Source organism: Anabrus simplex, chromosome 1, assembly GCF_040414725.1.
Source record: "Anabrus simplex isolate iqAnaSimp1 chromosome 1, ASM4041472v1, whole genome shotgun sequence".
Taxonomy (NCBI): Eukaryota; Metazoa; Arthropoda; class Insecta; order Orthoptera; family Tettigoniidae; genus Anabrus; species Anabrus simplex.
The window spans coordinates 856,687,829-856,703,249 of record NC_090265.1 but is presented as its reverse complement, the minus strand read 5'-3'; the positions used below and the strand labels follow the sequence as shown (position 1 = coordinate 856,703,249).

At 40.1% G+C, this 15,421-nt stretch overlaps 1 protein-coding gene across 2 annotated transcripts in view; it reads left to right on the top strand.

Moving 5' to 3' along the window:
• The first annotated feature begins 2,329 nt into the window (after positions 1-2,329).
• LOC136857633 (AN1-type zinc finger protein 1) overlaps positions 2,330-15,421 on the top strand; it is a 59,364-nt gene continuing 46,272 nt past the window's right edge. The window contains exon 1 of one of the 2 annotated variants that reach the window (XM_067136431.2): positions 2,330-2,468. The gene's annotated coding sequence lies outside the window, so the exon portion shown is untranslated. Of the gene's footprint in view, positions 2,469-10,052; positions 10,226-15,421 lie in introns of those variants that run through there. The other variant, XM_067136435.2, reaches the window with a different exon arrangement.

The window sequence follows — 15,421 nt, the reverse complement described above, 5'->3', positions numbered from 1 at the left end:
TTGAATGATACATTTATGGCATCTAAAAAGGATGTACATACTTTGAACCAGGGATCGTGACCAGGTTGCCCCTTAGGAATATGATGTCCTGAGTTCAAATGATATCAACTGAAATCTCCTTAGTGACATGGTCTCTGCATAAAAGATTATTCCTTCGAGTGGATCCGTGTCCCAATAATGTGTAATATTGTTTTTGCTAGTTGTTTTACGTCGCGCCGACACAGATAGGTCTTATGGCGACGATGGGACAGGGAAGGGCTGGGAGTGGGAACGAAGCGGCCGTGGCCTTAATTAAGGTACAGCCCCAGCATTTGCCTGGTGTGAAAATGGGAAACCAAGGAAAACCATTTTCAGGGCTGCCGACAGTGGGGTTCAAACCTACTATCTCCCGAATACTGGATACGGGCCGCACTTAAGCGACTGAAGCTATCGAGCTCGCTTGTAATATTGTTGCAAAACATCAAGCCCATATTGATAATTATTGCTATAAATTTCTTTATTTCAGCTATAGTGACATCTACCTACCCGCGTATTCTGCTGTGCCTTGGTACTTCACCAGAGCAAAGTTTTTTCACTAGCATAAATATATGTCTGTCTTACAATCGAGTTCCACACAGCTAGATTAAAAAGCAAATAAAAGTAATCTATAGGGTGTGAATTTCTTTGTGATCAGTTCTTTATACCTGCACTTGCTTCTCTCACCTTGAATTCAGGGTTCTTTGGAGGTTCAGGGGGATAAACTATGACCCAAACTGGAGACACATTAGAAGGAGCAAGAGAAGAACTTCTGTTTGCACTTGCTGAACTTATATGACCTAGGCCTACTGTTGGAACATCTTCCACATTTTCTTCATCTTCACTATCAGATGTGTTACAGTTTGATGGCACATATTCTTCACCACTTCCTGATGAAAAATCTTCTAACTGCACTTCACTGTCCTCGTCAATTTCAAAATCTGATCCCTCACCATCACTGAAATCAGCCTTGAGAATTTCTCGAATATCACTGGAACGATCCAGAAAATTATCTGCCATAATAAGGGTATTTACACATTCATGAACCGGAAACTCTACATAGATCAATTACGACAATATTTAGAGGCAGAAACAACACGGAACATTACTCTTGACAACGTCAACAAGATATCTAACGACTAACACGAAATTTATCTCGCTAGCCAGCAATTCATTTCACCAGAAGAACGAGAAAATGATTCAGTATTGCTGACATGAGTGCATATAAACACTTCAGTACCGGGCGAGTTGGCCGTGCGCGTAGAGGCGTGCGGCTGTGAGCTTGCATCCGGGAGATAGTAGGTTCGAATCCCACTATCGGCAGCCCTGAAGATGGTTTTCCGTGGTTTTCCCATTTTCACACCAGGCAAATGCTGCGGCTGTATCTTAATTAAGGCCACGGCCGCTTCCTTCCAATTCCTAGGCCTTTCCTATCCCATCGTCGCCATAAGACCTATCTGTGTCGGTGCGACGTAAAGCCCCTAGCAAAAAAAAAAAATAAAAAAATTAACACTTCAGATTGATGTCAGAAGGAAAACTGGCGACTAAATGTAGCTGGCTCAGCTGAGACGTACGTGTGGCCGATTGCTGAGTATGTAGCAGCTAGCACAAGACAGCGGGATTATGATGCTACTTTGGCAACGATTTACACTAGATTAGTGCAACATGCTATTATACAAACTATTTCATGATTATGACCGAACATTTCTCCTTCGATTGATTTGTAATTAGCACATTACAATAAATAATAATTCGGTTATCGAAATAAAATAAAGAGCATGTCAAAATGCCTGATATCAGGCGTTGCCACTGGGCAAACGCATAAAACGCCTGATATCAGGCGTTTGCCACTTGGAGGGTTAAATAAGGTACATTTCTGAGTTCCTGTGATCCAGTTCCAGGCTTACAACCTATAGGTTATGAAACTTGATTACACATCACAGAAGATTATTAATCTTAATTTACAGGCCTGCAAACTGTATTATCACATGTTGATGTTCAGTAGATTATTTTAAATTTATATCCACAGAGTATTGCAATAAAGTGTTAGGACTTCCAGATTTTAAAAATTGGTATAGATCTTCCCAAGTGTATATTTCACTGTTATAGTAATATCTTTCTAGTGTAGTTATATAGTTGTGTTGGCTATCTGAATGTCATCTTAACAAAACATGAAATTGATGTACAGGAATGGACAGTCAGGTAGCAGTCGAGGGTCGCCTTCTGGACATCGTTGATTCTGCTTGGCGTGAGGATAGATTGCCAAGTGAGGATATCTGTGTTCCTCCTTCTGAACTCCCTGACCCTGAGGCAGATAATGGTGATTCACATATGACACTGAGAGAACAGGAACAGAAGTGGGGAGATCTTGCTCTTGGGATTCAGAGTGAACAACACCAAAGTTTCTCCAGTTGAACTGGACAAAAACTTACGAACTTTTGTATTTTTCCAAGGTAAAGATTATTGTAAACTTATGAAATCTTAAGTAGAATATTTTTGGTGGTTTTTGTGTAAAAAGCAAAAAAAGATTACTAGTGTTTTTATTTGGTGAGAAAATCAAGTGAACCATGTCTAATGGTTCAAATAACAATTAGTTTAGCACAGGATATATTGTTCTCATCTGCTATGAAACCTCTGCAATCCCATGGAGGTTTATTGAGGGCAGATTGCTCAATCATAATGAAATAAAGTGGATTTTATATTACCTAAGAATATTACATAGAGGGAATGGATTAGATTCTCTATGACAGAAATCAGTATGCACGTTGTAAAGTCGTATTTGTGTACTCACTAATATTACCTGTACTGTTGTGAGAGAGAGTGTTATGGGGGAAATATATATTAATGTTAAATACGAGAACGGTAGAGTCTCAATTATCCGAGTTAATGTGGACCAAGACTACCTTGAATAACCCAAAACGTGGATATAACGGATGGTTTCAGAATAACTGTGTTTTGATTACATATTAGACTAACTCTTTACTCATTGGACTAAATAGAATGGACAAATCAGGTTAATACGAACTCTCTTGTTTTCTTTTTCCACTCATTTAGCTGACGTCTGACATAGTAGTTTTAGTACTGAGAAATCAAGCCGTGAAACAGTAGTAGGATAGCTGTTAGTGATAATAGGCTTGAGCCATGAAATAATGAAGTTTTTGCATTGCACATTCAGACGGGTACTGATTAGATTAGATGTTAATAAAATGTCTTCAATGTACAAATGTACAACAGAAAAGGCTCGCACATTATTTTAGTGCATAAAATAGAGTCGTAAATGTAAGAAAAGTTGGCGTCTTCGAAGACCATAAAAAGTATTTAGTGGGACGTAAAACAAATAACTTATTATTATTATTATTATTATTATTATTATTATTATTATTATTATTATTGTTGTTGTTGTTGTTGTTGTTATTGTAAGAAAAGTGTTCTTATATTCTTTTGTACAATTGAAAAAGGTATTGCTGTACAACTTATGTTAATATGTTATATAACATGTACTGTATTTGTTTTTTAGTTTTCTGGATCATCCGGATTTTCGATAATTCGGATCAGTTCCGGTCCCACTTAATTCGGATAAACGGGGTTCTTGTGTACTGCAGGTGCAGGTGTAAGACGAGATGTCCATCGTGTCCCCATTTGCTGGTCTTTCTAGAAGTTAGTGAGATTTGAACCTGGGACATTCAAGTAGAGAGTCTTGTGGCTAGACCACTGTTCCATTGTGGCCCCATTCGTTAAAATCAGGAGCATTTCAAACCCAGCAAAGTTTCTTGTACCTGTCAATATCTGCAACCGTAGGTTTAATATACATATGGTCTCTTAATCAGTGTCTGAATAATATCTGGATAGTTCAAATTAGTATGTAGTATACATGAATATCGCTAAAGAAGAAGTAACTTTGTACTATTTATGCATCCTGTGTGTGTTTGTGTGATGTATTCAGTCATAGACTAAATTCCTTGAAACGAAACATTAATGGCAATTACCAAAGTTTATTCTCTGATGAGAGGCAAGTGCTTTTTTAAAAATTGAAGTATTTAGTTTTTAAGGGGAGCCTGTTAACCTCTAGAGGGCACATCCCCCGGTGGTGGACAGGAGGACCCTACAATTCAGTAGGGCTGGTTGAAATACCCAATACAACCTGCGGACCAACAGGCAGCCCAGTTCCTGGGGGCTTTAAAATGGACACCCCTCTCTAGGGGTCACAGATATGGAGGGCCCAAGCCCAGGGTATGGGTGAAGACCCCAACAGCATCAGTGGCGGAGAAGGTGGACTTCACTACGGCATTTGTGGCAGAAGAGGGAAACTTGTAGCGTCTGTTCTCCAGAGGAGTGGCTACAGGAGATGTCTGTACGCCAGTAGAGCAGCGTAGAATAGCACCTGGCAGTAGGTATAAAATGCCTTTTGGAGTGGTGACCCCATCGTAATAATAGCCTTTGTATGATATGGTTCTAGTGAATCAACCTCAAAAGGTTAGGGCGTCCCCTACTTAAAGCTACGTGCAGTTCTCCGAGTACTGGGGAAACTGAGAATTGGGGAACCAGTAACCAACATTAAGATAGGAATAATAAATCTTATGACCCTGACAGGAAAGGCAGAGGAAGTAGTAGATTTCATGGAGAAGGAGAAGGTGGAAATGATGGGGTTTAGTGAAGTGAAATGCAAAGGTAAAGGAAGGAAGAAATTGAGGAAAGGATACACATTATACTGGAGTGGTGGCCAAGAGGCAATAAACGGAGTGGGACTAATCATTTCAAAGCAATTGGAGGAGTATGTTGAAGTGGTAGAATGTGTTAGTGACAGAATAATGAAGATTAGACTAAAGATGAAGAATGAAGTGATGGACTTCATACAAATGTATGCACCACAGACGGGAAACACGGATCATAAGGATTCTTGGAGAAAGTAGAAAGAGAAATTTCAGGTGTGGAAGTGGTTATTATGGGAGATCTGAATGCACAGGTCGGAAACTAGAGACAAGGAAAGGAGGAAGTCATTGGACCATATGGATATGGGGAAAAAATTCGCGAAGGAGAGGAAATAGTTGACTTCTGTGAAAGGAATGGACTGATAGTGGGGAATACATGGTTTCAAAAGAAAAATAGCAGGAAAATTATGAAATATGGGTGGGGTGACAGAAGAACAAAGGACAAATCGCAGGAAGTTAATGGATGTGACAGCTTTACCAGGAGAAGCATTTGATGGGACCATAGAGTTGTGGTGGCAAAATTACGGTTGGGAAAAATGGAAAAACTAAAAGAGTTTGGAGAAAGCAAAATAAAAGTATGGAAATTGAAAGACAGAAATGTACAGGAAGAATTTCAGGAGAGATTGAAGCAACAAATCCCAGTTAATGAAGTGGAAAATGTAGAAGAGGAGTGGGCCAATTTTAAAAAGGCATTTGTTAGTGCAGCAGAGAGTGCTTGTGGCAGGAAATCTACAAGAGTGAAAGAAAAGGAGACATTGTGGTGGAATGAGAAATTGAGGAAAGTGGTGAAAGGAAAGAAGACAGCCTGGCAAGAATGGAACAGAGATCAAATAGAAGAAAGCAAAAGGAAGTATCTCAACAGCAAACGGAGATGTAAGAAGGTGGTAGGGGAAGAAAAGTAGGGAAGAATTTACACAAAAAATAGAAGTGGATATAAGTGGCAGTAAAAGGATGCTGTATGGACTTATAAGGAGTAAGAGGACAGAAAGAGTTATCACAAAACTAGTGAAAGAGGAATATGGGGAATTGTTAACATACCCAGAAGAGATAAAGGGAAGATGGAAGGAGTATTTTGATAAGCTATTGAATGTGAACAACTGTACCGGGGAGATAGAAGCAGTACAGTGTGAGGACTCAACAACAGAGGATGATATAACAGTACTGTAGGTGGAGTTAGCAATACAAAAGAATAAAATGGGAAAAGCAACAGGGATGAATGAAATCGGTGTGGAAATGATAAAGGCTGCTGGACCTGTTGGTGTGCAATGGTTGTACCAACTACTAAAGTGTATGTGGAAACACAAATGGGTACCAGAAAACTGGAAAAAAGGGATAATAATACCAGTGTTTAAGAACAGGGACAAGAAAGTTTGTGGTAACTATAGAGGAATCACACTTATATCGCAGGTAGTTAAAATACTGGAAAGGGTATTAGAATGAGAAGAAAGATTGAAGAAGAGTTACAAGAGGAACAATATGGCTTCAGGAGTGGAAGATCTAAAGTGGACTCAATCTTTAGCATGAGACAGCTGATGGAAAAGAAGTGGGAATATGGAAAGGATCTGGTCATGACTTTTCATAGATATAGAAAAGGCATATCATAGTGTCCCCAGAGAGAAGGTTTGGGAAACCATGGTTAAAAAGAGACTCGGAAGAGAAATGTTAGAAATGGTGTAAGCTAATGTACAACTGTGTTAGCAGGGTGCTGACCCCAGTTGGAAAGACAGAATGGTTTAGGAATAAGACTGGACTAAGACAGGGGAGTGTGCTGGTCACCTCTTTTGTTTGTTACGGTCATGGACGAAATTGTAAAGGAAACAAAGGAAGCCTATGGAGATAAAGAGATGAAGATCCTGCTATTTGCAGATGATGTCATCTGGGGAAAGAACAGCAAAGAAGTGCAACAACAACTAGATGAACTGAATAAAAAAATTGAGAAGTGTGTCATGAAAATCAGTACAGAGAAAAGTAAGGCTATGGTGATGTCGAGAGGGGGAAAGGCAAATCTGTCTGCCATCAGTTCACAGGTAGGATCAAATGTACTTGACCCAATTCATCTATGAATCGTCAGTCTTTGTTTTAGAATATGGCTTGAATCTACCTCAACTGGAAGAGCCATCCGTGGTTTACTGCACTCATTTTAACCTCTTGGGTACATTTGTCTTTGCCCTATATTAAATAAGAAATTGGGGAGAAAAGACAACTACCATCTCTCCTGATATCTACCACATAATTAGAAACTGTTACCTGGCCAGTCAATACACATTCCACGGATATATTTAAATAATGGATTATCACTTTTTGCACTATTATACATTTAGAATCCTTCATTTCAAATAACAGAACAAAGCAAGAAGCAGAGTTGCCTACTGCTCGATCCAAAAACATTCTGTGATGAGACTGTCAGCTGTCTTGAAGCCCTCTTCAGTAGTTCCTGGAAAGGCTGGAATGAGTCAGACTGGGGAGTTACTGGCCGGCCTGCTGGCACGAGACAACCTCTGCTTCTGTTGTCGCTTTCATCTGGTGTTTCTGTAAATTTTCTGGAAGGCCAAACTAGAACACTCGTATTCTAGCCGTACCCAGGAAATATTAGAACTTCGTCACCAGATGTATAAAAGCATGCTTGCCTCAAAGAGGGTGTTGTGTTGAGTAGTCAGTTATGAGTTGTGAGCTGAGAGTTCAGTAAGTAGAATGGTCATGTGAGTTGTCTGAAGTCTAGCTAAGTGTACAACAGTTGTGTGATGGCCAGTGGACATGATTTGAACCTGACTACATGGAATTGCTGTGTGTGCAGCAAAGTGAAGATTACGGAGGATTGACCGTTCTGGGTAAAGACTGCTAGCCAAAGAGCCGCTGTGAGGACAGACTTTTGTACATAGTCAGTAGTTCAGGTGTTGTTTTGTGTGTATGTGTACTGATTGGGTCATCCTAGATTAAATTAGTTCAATAAAATGGTGAGTACTTTATTCATTACAATATGGTCTTCCTGCCAAACCTTGGAGAAAGACACAGAGTTATGAATGCTATCAAACAGCATGAGCTGTTACAAGAGTTCATGACCAATCGGTGATACCAAATGGGATAAATATTAAATATCATAGCAGCCCATGATCTATTGTTCCACAACATTACCCAATTTCTTTCCAGCTCTATTGGATAACTGGTTAGCATTCTCACAGGTTCAGTTTCCAGCTATTGGTTTTGCTCTTGCTTGAGAATTGGGTGTTTGTGTGTTGTCTTTAACCCATTCCAGTCTGGGCCTTAATATCCCTAACAAACTGGGCATTTTTAACATTATATCTCTGCATCTGTAGGAGATACTTGCACGATTCTTTTTTCTTTGTGCTTGTTTGAGCATATAGTCTGGAAAAACGGTGTTTGTATTATGTCATCTATCACTTGAGATTTTAAAATTGTTTATATATTATACCATGTTTTGAGAATGGAATAAAGGTCTGACAGATAACTAAGCAAGTACAGTTTTCTGAAATACTGTTCTATTTACCCTATTTTGCTAATATAAAATGTGCATTGCAATTTTTTAAAAAAACAACAACAACAACAATAATGAGTACGATGTAAGAATAATAATTTTTCAATAATAATAGTAACAATTACAATAATGAAAATACCGGGCGAGTTGGCCGTGCGCGTAGAGGCGCGCGGCTGTGAGCTTGCATCCGGGAGATAGCAGATTCGAATCCCACTATCGGCAGCCCTGAAAATGGTTTTCCGTGGTTTCCCATTTTCACACCAGGCAAATGCTGGGGCTGTACCTTAATTAAGGCCACGGCCGCTTCCTTCCAACTCCTAGGCCTTTCCTATCCCATCGTCGCCATAAGACCTATCTGTGTCGGCGCGACGTAAAGCCCCTAGCAAAAAAAAAAAAAAAAAATGAAAATGGGCGCTCTTATGAAATTTTATTTTGATTGATAAATTCCACCAAAAGTTACTCAAATGTAAAAATATTGTTCCACTTACCACAAAAGACTTCTGAGAAGGAGAAAATACAGGCTTCTAAACAGACAACTTTTCTAATATGTAGACAATCTTGCATATTCACGCAAATTTGAAATACGCGGGAACATGCGCTAGGCCGTGAAACGAACCCCTTAATGAAATGTAAGAAGTTGTTTCAAATTCATGTGTCAATAATATGTTCATTTGCCCATAAACTTATATCGTAAAATATCGAAAATATCACTTTCGTCAAGCACATGTTTGCCGCAAGAAGCCATGTCTTAGAGTGTACTGAGTGACAACATCTACTGATGCATTTTGATCGAAAATATTGTAAATTCTCTGACTTAGACATATAATACTGCCATCTGCTTAAATACTCTCATAACTAATACATAAAGAAACATGATGTAACCACCAGAATGTGTGCATAGCTCGTTCTCGATTATTAGTGAATTGTCAAACCTTACTACGGGCTATGCCCGCAGCGCGGCCTGAGCGTAATTTCGGCTGCTGCAAGCTATGCTCGCAGTTAGACCGGAAAGAGTTAACATTAGATGTGTTGAGTAGAAAAATCTGCACCATTATTATTATTATTATTATTATTATTATTATTATTATTATTATTATTATTATTATTATTATTATTATTATTATTCAGTTTCCATGGAGGGGTTAAATTTTTAAAGAAGGTTTCTTAGCTGTTACTAATTGCGTAATGTCAAATTTCCCTTCCACCAGTATAGTGGTTCCTGAAATATCGTTTTGAGTGAGTGGGTAGTATTTCACATTTGTGTTTCTAGATGACTGTTGGCATTGACAGTTTTTATGAATCTTCTCTCACCCAGCAAGGACAGATTTCTTTATTTTTCTTACATTTCAAATATTATTGAAATGCAAAGTCATAATTGGATGGAAATCCAAGTAAAGTAATTTTTCTGAAAATCAGTTGAATAGGTTACCTAGAACAGGCAGGAACCATACGGTACAACAGTCTCATGTGAGAGCAAATTTTTAATACATGGGAATACAAGAAAATTGTGTTGTTACCACATTTTACTCCTTTTCGGTGTGCTATGTGTGAATAATAACAAAAAAATGTAATTGTAAGAAAAAATATTTTTTGGCTATCATTTACAGCGTTTTAACATCATCATTTCTTCGCTCCTGCAAGCTGGGTACAGTTGTGTAAGAGCCTCCTCCAGTTTGTCTTTTCCATCAACAGATGGTGTTCATATTTGTAATGCCAGTTTACATCTCTGATTTCAAGGTCCTTGAAAATCTGCTTCTCCCAGACATCACAAGGTCTTCCTTGTGGTCTGTTTTCAGGAACTCTGCAGTAAAAGTATGCTCAAGGAGTCCTATGGGGATCCATTCTTTTCAAGTGGCCATACCATTGCAGTCTCTTCACTTCAAGGCTCTCCAGCTTCTTTCCAATCCAAGCTGTTGGATATCCACCTTCCTTTTTTTAAATCCATTTTTGTAGACAAGAACAGTGGGACTTCATTTCTGTTGCCTGAAGACAACTCTTTGTTGATCCAGTAAGTGTTACTACTTCCAGACCATATATCAATACAGGTACCATATATATATTCTGTACAAGCTGATCTTGGAAATTAATGGAAATGTTTCATCCCAAAGTACACTGACTGACAGAGCAAATGCAACACCAAGAAGGAGTGGTTCGAAAGGGATGAAAGTTGGGGAAAAAACAGAGACGGCACGGACGAATACTTGATGTTTATTTCAAACCGATATGCATGTTACACAATGCGCACGGCATCGACTCAGTAGGATGTAGGACCACCACGAGCGGCGATGCACGCAGAAACACGTCGAGGTACAGAGTCAATAAGAGTGCGGATAGTGTCCTGAGGGATGGTTCTCCATTATCTGTCAACCATTTGCCACAGTTGGTCGTCCGTACGAGGCTGGGGCAGAGTTTGCAAATGGCGTCCAATGAGATCCCACACGTGTTCGATTGGTGAGAGATCCGGAGAGTACGCTGGCCACGGAAGCATCTGTACACCTCGTAGAGCCTGTTGGGAGATGCGAGCAGTGTGTGGGCGGGCATTATCCTGCTGAAACAGAGCATTGGGCAGCCCCTGAAGGTACGGGAGTGCCACCGGCCGCAGCACATGCTACACGTAGCGGTGGGCATTTAACGTGCCTTGAATACGCACTAGAGGTGACGTGGAATCATACGCAATAGCGCCCCAAACCATGATGCCGCGTTGTCTAGCGGTAGGGCGCTCCACAGTTACTGCCGGATTCGACCTTTCTCCACGCCGACGCCACACTCGTCTGTGGTGACTATCACTGACAGAACAGAAGCGTGACTCATCGGAGAACACGACGTTCCGCCATTCCCTCATCCAAGTCGTTCTAGCCCGGCACCATGCCAGGCGTGCACGTCTATGCTGTGGAGTCAATGGTAGTCTTCTGAGCGGACGCCGGGAGTGCAGGCCTCCTTCAACCAATCGACGGGAAATTGTTCTGGTCGATATTGGAACAGCACATGCTGAAGAATGGCGGTTGACGTTGCGTGCGGGGCTGCCACTGCTTGGCGGCGGATGCGCCGATCCTCGCGTGCTGACGTCACTCGGGCTGCGCCTGGACCCCTCGCACGTGCCACATGTCCCTGCGCCAACCATCTTCGCCACAGGCGCTGCACCGTGGACACATCCCTGTGGGTATCGGCTGCGATTTGACGAAGCGACCAACCTGCCCTTCTCAGCCCGATCACCATACCCCTCGTAAAGTCGTCTGTCTGCTGGAAATGCCTCCGTTGACGGCGGCCTGGCATTCTTAGCTATACACGTGTCCTGTGGCACACGACAACACGTTCTACAATGACTGTCGGCTGAGAAATCACGGTACGAAGTGGGCCATTCGCCAACGCCGTGTCCCATTTATCGTTCGCTACGTGCGCAGCACAGCGGCGCATTTCACATCATGAGCATACCTCAGTGACGTCAGTCTACCCTGCAATTGGCATAAAGTTCTGACCACTCCTTCTTGGTGTTGCATTTGCTCTGTCAGTCAGTGTATTTGATGTACAGTGTGATAGAATGTGGAAGCTTTCTGTGTTCTGTTGCTAATCTCCTGATACATGGTATTGTCTGGACAGAACACTACCTAAGTCATACCAGCTAACTTTCCTGATTTAGGCGGGAGACTCCTGATTTTTGACAGTTTTTTCCGCCTCCTGATTATTCTATTTTTTCTTCTGATTTTAGCTTATTATTTGGTGAACTTTAAACATTTGTTTTCAAACCCGCCATTTCAGCTTTGTACACAAGTGGCCGGAAGTCCTTCACTCATGGCAGCTTTCAAATGAAATATCAACATTTAATAATACGAGAAATGCGCTTGAATGTGCAATGTTTATTGAAACCTGTATATTGCGACGCGTATATCGATTGTCAATCTCTCATTCTCGTGTGTTATGTTCGTGTTTGTTCACATCAGTCTAGTCGATTCTAGGGACTAGTTGCTAGGTTTGGAGTCTTTTTTAATAATTTAGTGACAGAATTTCAAAGCAACTAATGACTTTTTTAGAGATTTTAGGAGCCATTCGGAGACAAGTCTGGCGAATTTTAATTTATTACTTGATAAAAATAACGTTGCGCTTCGCATAATCGCGCAGGCACGTGATGCAATATATTCTATGCATTTGCTAAGTAATGGCATCTAAGTGCATGACTGATTCACATGTGTGGAGCATGAGTTCATACGATTTTCGGAAGACTTATCAGAGACCGATCATCTCGCTCACATTCTTCTTGTGAGGGAATAGTGCTGTGTAATTTTTAACCTTGTAGCCTCGTATAGCAATAGTCGTGTTTTGAGACAGTAAGTGTTATAATATACAATAGCACTCCTGTGTTGCGCAGGACGTGTAGAATAAGCAGTTTTGACCAATTGTATTTCCTGATTCCTCTCAATTTTCCTGATTTTCATATCTAAATTTCCTGATTTTTGGTTTTATAAAGTTGGCAGGAATGCCTAAGTACTGGAAGTTGTCTACAATTTCCATCTCCTCATCTCCAATTCTTATATGAATAGTTGGAGAGTTTCTACTCATCACCAAGCCAACTGTCTTGATTTTGCTGATTTAAGACCTAAGGTTGTAAAAGCTTCATGTCAAAGATCTAGTCTAGCTTGTACTTCTGCTTCCGTCTCACCCCATACCATTACATCATCAGCAAAATCCAGGGCTTTGTTGCTGGATCCTATCTTTTAACTGCTTTTAAAACTTCATTCATTATAATTATGAAGAGTGGTGAAAGACAACTTCCTTGCTGGACTCCACTCTTCATTTCGAACCAACCTGACCTTCCATCCTGAACCTGGGCACAACTCTTGGTTTCATCATATAATCGTTGTACTCGTGATTTGATGTCATTGGGCACTTTTTTATGTCTCAAACATTTCCCATATATGTCTGCGTGGTACATGGTCACCTCTTTAGATGGTACATTTCTTCCTATCACCTTTTTCAGCAATGGTATGATGACTCCTTGCTTCCAGTCATTGAGTATTACAGTAGAACCCCTATTTAGCATTTTTCTAGAGACCAGAATTTTTTAACCTTAAATGGGGGTTAATCTTAAATCAAAGTTTCAGTAGAAAGCAAACCTTTTCCAGAAATCTTTGCCTGTATTGACAAATTGCATCAACACACATTATTTACACAATGACAACAATAAAACAAGGACATACCTACCCTACACACTATACTGTAATTACAACTAATTCTGTAGCACTAATACAGTATTTAAAGATAAAAATTTCATTGTTCCGTATTGAAAAGTATCACAGTTAAAATTATAGGTTGAACCTCTTTATTTATTATTTCAATTTAAACTAATACAGTAGTCAAAGATTGTAGATTCCCTGCACACTACAATATTATAACACCCACACCATATTTACCCAATGACAACAATATATTGAGCTACTTTGCCTGTATACAGTACATATTTACACAACTGTCAGTATCTCATTTTTTTAAATATTCAAAGATGGTAGTCTGCTTTTTAGCACTATTGGATTTTGTGTTCAAAATGCCCATTTCCAATTGGTTTAGTCCGTCTATGACAGAACTGTCAACTAACGGGCACATTTGCGTTTCTCTCCACTTCCCGAATCAAGTCCACTCCATCTGCAACATATAGAGTTTTTCTTTTCGCTGCCATAGTCAACTTCACTAAAACAATGAACTAGAGCAAACTGACATAGAGCTGGATATTCCGCAACACACAAACTGACGCTATACTCTAATGCTGCGACAGATGTACACAATCGAACAGGGCTCAGCCGCGTACTGCGTGCTTGCAAGCAAAGCATCGTGAGTGTTTGAACATTGTGTCATCGTTGGTCTTCGGCCTCAGTCGGCTAAGATTGAGCTCGCTTGTGCGTGTAGCGAGGAATCGATACGGAAGATGATCGAGACGATCACGTTATATAAACACTAGAGTCGTGGGTATCAGTATTGATAACAGAGAAACTAATACGGCCCAAATTTGCCCGTAACAACGGATGAATCAGTGAAAGGGTTCTTATTGTAACCGAAGGATATTGCACACATTAATATAGGAATTTTCGAAGGGCATAATATATTATTACTTCTACTGTTCTACAGCGGCCGCGGTCGGATGTGTATCAGAGTCTGACATTCCACTTTAGCGCTACGCATCTGCGCTTTAAATTTCTCTTATGCCTTGAATCACCCTTAGCAAGTTTATGCCGTCTTTTTCATACGTTCTTAATGTCCCATAATCATAACAAATAGAAATAAATAATTGCAAATTTTAAAATTTCCTAACGCTAAATGAGGGTTTTGCCATAATGTTAATTACGTTAAATCGAATATAAAATTGCATTGTTCTTATGGCATAATTTTTGGGACTTGGAAAGTGCTTCCATTAAATGCAGGTTTACGTTAAATCGAGGTCACGTAAAATTGGGGTTGTACTGTACATTCTCTTTCCAAATTTTGTTCAGTACTCTATACATCCACTGTTGTCCAACCTCTCCGAGTGCTTTGATCATGTCAGCACTGCATCCATCTGATCCAGCTGACTTGTTGTTTTTCAGTTGAGATACTGCTGTCTTCACTTCCAACCATGTCAGACTATTGGTATTTATGCTGCCAAAATCAAGGTTCATCATCTGAGGGAGTGAAATTTTCATCACAGTTCAGTAAAGTTTCAAAGTGCCTTTTGAATTCCTGTAATATTTTGTTCTTATCCCTAGTCACCTCACCATTAGGAAGTTCTACAGACTGGATATATTCAGTTCCAATTCTTCTACTCTTAACGATTCTGTATAATATGTTTTGACATGAGATCATAAATTCTCAGGGATAATTTGTTCAGAACATACCGTATTTACTCATGTATTAGACCCCCTCGCATATTAGACCCTCCTTAGCTTTTCAAAACTAAGAAAATGAAAAAATAAATCTCGCATACAAGACCCCTTAACGTAATTCGTCAGAGAAGAACAACGATCCCGTTTCAAAACGGGTACAAGCCTTACTGCAGCTCTGACGACATCACACAATTTTGTGAATAGTTTCGTCCGTACCACCCACACAATGAAAACACACGTCAAAGTTGTGCAGTACATCTGTGTTTTGTAGTTAAGAAATATTCGCATCTGTAGCGTAGGCTTACTGCAACTCTGATGACGTTGCCGAAATAGGTGAATAGTTTCGTGTCCGACCCGTG